Source organism: Pygoscelis adeliae, unplaced genomic scaffold, assembly GCF_000699105.1.
Source record: "Pygoscelis adeliae isolate BGI_AS28 unplaced genomic scaffold, ASM69910v1 Scaffold167, whole genome shotgun sequence".
NCBI classification, from domain to species: domain Eukaryota; kingdom Metazoa; phylum Chordata; class Aves; order Sphenisciformes; family Spheniscidae; genus Pygoscelis; species Pygoscelis adeliae.
Window position 1 is genome coordinate 8,836,107 of NW_008825428.1, and position 5,756 is coordinate 8,841,862.

The following is a 5,756-nucleotide window of genomic DNA, read 5'->3' on the forward strand; positions in this document are numbered from 1 at the left end:
CGGTAAGTTGTATAAATGGTGCGTCCGGAGTGCCTTGCACGGAGTGCGTGAACAGCAGACCCAATCTGACCCGAATCTCATCAGTTACGAAACCTGCTACTGTAAGGTGGCTCTCGTCCTCCAGAGTGCTTCGCTTTTGCGCTTAGTTCGTTCTCTTTTTGTTGCAAGTTGGGTAAAACCCAATCAGTTTTCAAAAGTCCTTCACATTTCTTTCAGTGAAAAACATTTTACTTGATCTTCCAATATCCTGCATTCTTTGATGTTGCTTTTAAAAATCTGAATTCCAAGCATGCAAAATAATTTTCTATTTAGCTTTACTGTATTGCTTACTCTATTTCTTTGATTTGGTGTAAAGCGTTGATGTGGTTTGCAACTTCAGAGTCAACAGGTTTCTCGTGCTGCAGCTTGCTGGTGACTGTGGTTTGCTGTAGTGAACTGAAGTAAATGTCTCTGAGAAGTCTCTTGTTTTTCTGAGAGCTGTAGCGTACTTGTGATGCATGTGTTTTCTAGCTTTATATATATGTTGCATGTGGGATGCAAACTTTGCTATTTATGTTAAGTAACTAGGAAAGAAGAGCTACTGTTAGAGCTGTGGGAGAACTTATTTCCCCAATAGTTTCTATGAAAAAGCATAATTTTAGAGAATACTTAAATTAGTATTCAGATAATTTTTGTTTGCGTTGAATGTCTTAAAAACTTCTGCTGATGTGAAAAAAAACCTGTTCAGTGTACTGTATTTTGGGACCTGTGATTTTGGAAAAAAATATGCAGTGCTAAATAAATGTTTTAGGATGAAAGGCTGCTGCTAGAAAACTCTAAAATAAGTACATCAGTTATGTTTTATAATTGGGCAAAATCATTTATGTAAGGACTACCCTGCAAGGCTGAGGAAGCTAAGTGCTCTGTAATGCCTGTCTCCTGGGTGCCCACTGACATAGACTGTAATATTGGATATTAGCCAGATAATTTATTCTGTGACAAGTAGGTGTCCCCAGGGGTTTTAAGAGTGACTGCTTTGAGGAAGTACTGCATACTGATTCTTCTGAGGCAATTTACAAATATGCTGGCTTATTTATTTTTACACTGTTTAAGTTTTGTAAGGCTGGTACTTCAGTGAGGAATATGCTTTTATTTCTTGTGCAGAATGCTTATATCCTATTGGTTGGTACTCGATCTGGAATATTTGTGGATGGTCCTAATACTTCACAAGGCTCTCTCTTTAAAGCATGGATGGTTTTCAGTAATTCATAAGATATAATTGTAAAAAATTGTAAATTATGAGTTAATCTACCTGCACAAGAATTCATTAGAGAAATATCTTACTTGTAAGAAGCACTGATCAATTATCATCCTTAAATGTTACATGGTGGAGAAGTTTTATTAACATCCTACAGTTTTATATAATTGGTAAATATACTTGTATGACTGTAATTTGTTGGTTTTGAAATTGTGATTAGCAATTTAATTAGTGATTCAAATGTTGCCTCCTGTTAAGGAGCAGCACAACTGCATTTTAAACATAGGTAGGGGTAACTGTCTTGCAGAGTTAAAATCAAAATAAAGGTATGCAAGGCCTGTGTTTGTAATTTAATTCTCTGGTCAGAGAGTAGCATATTTTTTGCACGCTTTAAATACCCTACAGATGTAGGGTATTAAGGGTGAGATGGAATTCTGGTGTGAAAAGAAGTATTTAAAGGCTTAACTTAAGACTTAACTGACAGCACTGATTAATGTGGAAGATAATGACCCTGACTTCTGGCTCATTGGCTCAGTTTCTTAGAGTTTTAGATCACAGTGAGAAAGAACATAGTCATTCTGAAAGGAAACCCTTACAAAACCTAATAAACCAGGATATGGTCTTTTATTTAAAAAAAAGGCAAAAAACAGACGCAAAACCCCCAAACCTAACTCTCTTAATAACCTTTACTGACAAATCTGATATTTCAGAGGATATTATTAACATGAAAATATTAGCTAAGAACTTTTCAGGACTTTTTACAGGCAAAACCATAACTGACTCTTCAATTCTCTTCAAAGATTCTGACAAATCTGTTGAAAATAACGAAATAGGTCTAGGCAAGAACTGTGCCTTAATGTGGAACAGTGGGAAGCTAGGTGCATGTTAGAGCATCTTGTGCATCTTCTCACATCTTGTGCAAAAATTGAGAATGGGCTCTTTCTTAAATAGGAGACTTTCCGTCTTAAAGATGGGGGGGGAAGAAGTGTATTCTTCAAATATCTACTCTCACAACCTGTGTGTGTGAGTCAAATGTTTTGGGTTATATTCAAGGATATGTTTACTTTTTGCCTGTAGTACCTGGGGAGGAAGAGTTTTTACCCAAATCTTAGTGCTGCTGCAGTCCAGTTGCTGAGCAGCTGCAGCTCTTATGTCTGTCACTAAAATAAGTCTCAGGGTTGATGTGTTTATTAAGGTTTTTCAAGCTGCCTGGTTAGGCTGCTTCAACAGCCAACGGTGTCATGATGCTGCAATGTCCTAGCCCATGTGTACGTGTCCTTTATTTCATGCTTGGGAATTGAGGTTCTTTAGTAGATGCTAAGTCAGAGGAATCTTCTTCATTCGTATTTTCTTATAGTGCTTTGTGCTATTGGTCTTGTCTATGATGATGGTTGCACCAGACATTTGATAAAAATGTATATACAAGACCACAGGTTGTCTAAAATGAAGATTATTCCTTTTAAAAAATGTAATCAGGTAATGGCATTACATTTGTACTCTCCTACTTAGAACATCCTAAATCTTATGTATAAAACCTTCATTACTCATAATGCTGTAAATCTGTGGAGAAAAACAAAGTATAGGAATAATTCTTTATTCTCTTTATGACTTGATTCCAAATAATGGTATTATTTTTAATCCTAGAACAAAACATAATGGCTTTGTCATTTATAATCACTTTGTCTTTTTATGTGGTCTTTACAGCCAGTTGGACAAAATTTCACACAACTGTAATTGTCTGTTGTATTGCTATCTGAAAGCCTTTCAGAAACTTCAGTTTTTATTTCTGTAAAATTCATGAAGCAACATTCTTTAGAGTAACTCATTTTAGTCATTGATACTTGCAAACAGTGTCTTGTCCATTTGTGTTCATTAAAAGGACTGTATAATAAATGTATTTTATATGGTAAATTTTACTTGCTGCTTAATAAGGAGAGTTATTTATGATCTAACTTGCTTGTTAGTGATTTTTACTTTTTCTTTTCAGAGAGATCATAATTTAAGCAATTCCTGTATTTGCAAATTTAAGATGCATCAGGAACTTTGTTGTGAAAGATACTTGTAGTATATAAACAAACTGCACAACTCAACTGTAGCATAGTATTGTTATGAAATAATATGATCAGCTGATCAATGTGATCAGTTGCATCATACCACAGTGTTACTATCATCCTACCATTTTAATACAGTTACGAAAGGTAAAGAAGGTAGAACAAAATTCAAGTATCAGACCTTAAAACGTATCAGCTATGAAGGGGAAGTTTGCACTGGTAATACTACCTTTTACTCTGCTTCACTATGAAGCGTTCTCATATTGACCATCAAATATATTGCCTTCTAAAACATTTGGCAACTTTGGGCAGTTCATGTTGGCCTCCCAAATGAGTCTTTTGAAGATATTTAAAGAATATGTTTTTTCAACATTAGTGGAATCTAAACCTCTGTGTTTGGAAAGGAGATGAATCGAATACTAGGTCTTAATACCAATTCAGTGATTGCCAGCATTCATTATTCTTTTGTCTGTTTGAAGGTTTAAAGCTTCTCAAAAACAAGCGCCCCCCGGCCCCCAGCTAAGCTCCCCACCAACTATACACCCGCTGTTTCTTTACAGTTGTGAGCAGAACATCTCTGCCCAACTGTACATCCACACAACTGCATCTCTGTACAACTAAGAAAGCCAAAGGCTGTTTTAAAAAGGATTCATCACAAGTTTTTTGCACTTTATTACGTGATCACCATGTAAATATTTGGAAGATTTTCATGTTTCCAGAGTGGAGTACTGATAACCTTGTTTGAAGAGGAGAAGGACTTCTGTTCAACAAGTGTTTTTGCATTGTGCTAGAATCCCTCCTATTTTATGGAGGGTGGTGAATGTACTTCAGAGGAAGATCGCATTTAGGATTGGATAGTGCAGCACTCATTAGTCTTTCCTCGCTAATGTTAACTCATTAGCTGTAAAAATAGGTCTGGTAGGCTTATTTGGCCTGTACTTTTTATGGGTCAGGGTAAATAAAGCATACCTCTTTCCTTATCACTGGGTAGGGCAGCTCTTTTACTACATACGTATGTTTTGATAGGAAATTATGATTATGACATCAGGAAAAAACGGAATTGCGGAACAGGAAAGATGAACTACTTCATTATGTTGTCCTAGGCTTAAGTTAAAGCAAGAACTTGCTAATAAGTTAAGGTTACTTTTTCAATTAGGGCATTGAATCTGTTTTCCACATGCCAGTTTGTTACTTGAAACTTGTTATCGGCTATTCTGAAGTGGTATCAGTCTTTCTCTTTTTTTCGTGACTTATTTTGTGTGATCTTAGTTTTTTTTAATATAGTGAAGGAGGAAAAAAATTGAAATCTAGGAGATCTGACAGAAAGAATGAGTATTTTGTACCTACACGTATAATTACTCCCTTTGAAATGAAACTAATAAATTAAGACTTGGCCACTGTTTTTTAAACTGTGAAATATAGGAAAATGTTAGGAATTTGCATTAATTTTAATTAATTAAGGAAATTTAAGAAGCTATTTAATTGTTCAGCACTTCTAAACTGAACATGGAAAATTGTAATGGGAGGGAGTAATGGAAATCTTAAATTTTCATTTCTTCTGTATTGTAGAAAAAGGCTTCTGATTTTTATGTGTGCTTTTAGTTTGTTCTCGAGTATGGATTCCTTTTTTCTTTCACCTGCTTACTTTTCCCCTGGTCTGTTTTTACTGCTTGTTTCTAGTGACAAGTATTTTTTTGTCTGCAAAGGCAGAGTCTACTAATCTCAAACTATTGTTAACATTGAACTCTTAACTGTCTCTTGAAAGGTATTAGCTTGGAAGCTCTTTATATAGCTAACGTTTAGGAGTTAAGTAAACTGTAATGTGCTTTTCTTTAGATTGCCCTCATAATCTAAAGTAAAGCTGACAACATTGTTTCATCTTATCTTTATCTCCTTTCTCCGAAGAATAATCTTTATTTTATTTGCTGTAGGTTGTTTAGTGGATATGGATACCCAGTCTTCTCTTGTCTTACCATTAAATCTTATTGGGATTGACTCTAGCCATCTGTGCTTATTATACTGTAGTATAAATAGCTTTGTAATAACACTAATAGATGGTAACAGTAACAGAAACCGCATAGGCTGTCTTGGTTTTACAATCAGAAAGGAAAGATGTCTGGAGCAAGAGGTATATTATAAAGGGAAGCAGAGTGTAGAAAGCAATGGAATATGAGTGGAATTAGAATATCTATGTTTTTAGACTAACACCATCAATTTTTTTTCCCATCTCCTCCATCTCTATTACTTCATGATCATTGAAGCATTTGAAGTAACTAGCCGCAGAAAGGAGAAATAATAGCTTGGCTTAATATGTTTGCGAGTCTTGGCCAGTTTTCAAGCATAACTCTTTCCTTTAAATAGGCACTTAAGTTTAAATAGTCGTGTGTTGTGTTCGGGTTGTCCCGTGTTGTTTCATCCTGCCCTGCCCCTGCCCCCCCCCCCCAAGATATGCTCCATGACATAAAGAA

At 35.5% G+C, this 5,756-nt stretch overlaps 1 protein-coding gene across 5 annotated transcripts in view; it reads left to right on the forward strand.

Annotated features, from left to right (window-relative positions):
• Positions 1-5,756, forward strand: part of SPOCK3 (sparc/osteonectin, cwcv and kazal-like domains proteoglycan (testican) 3) — a 229,700-nt gene that overhangs the window by 940 nt on the left and 223,004 nt on the right. The gene's annotated exons all lie outside the window — the stretch shown is intronic.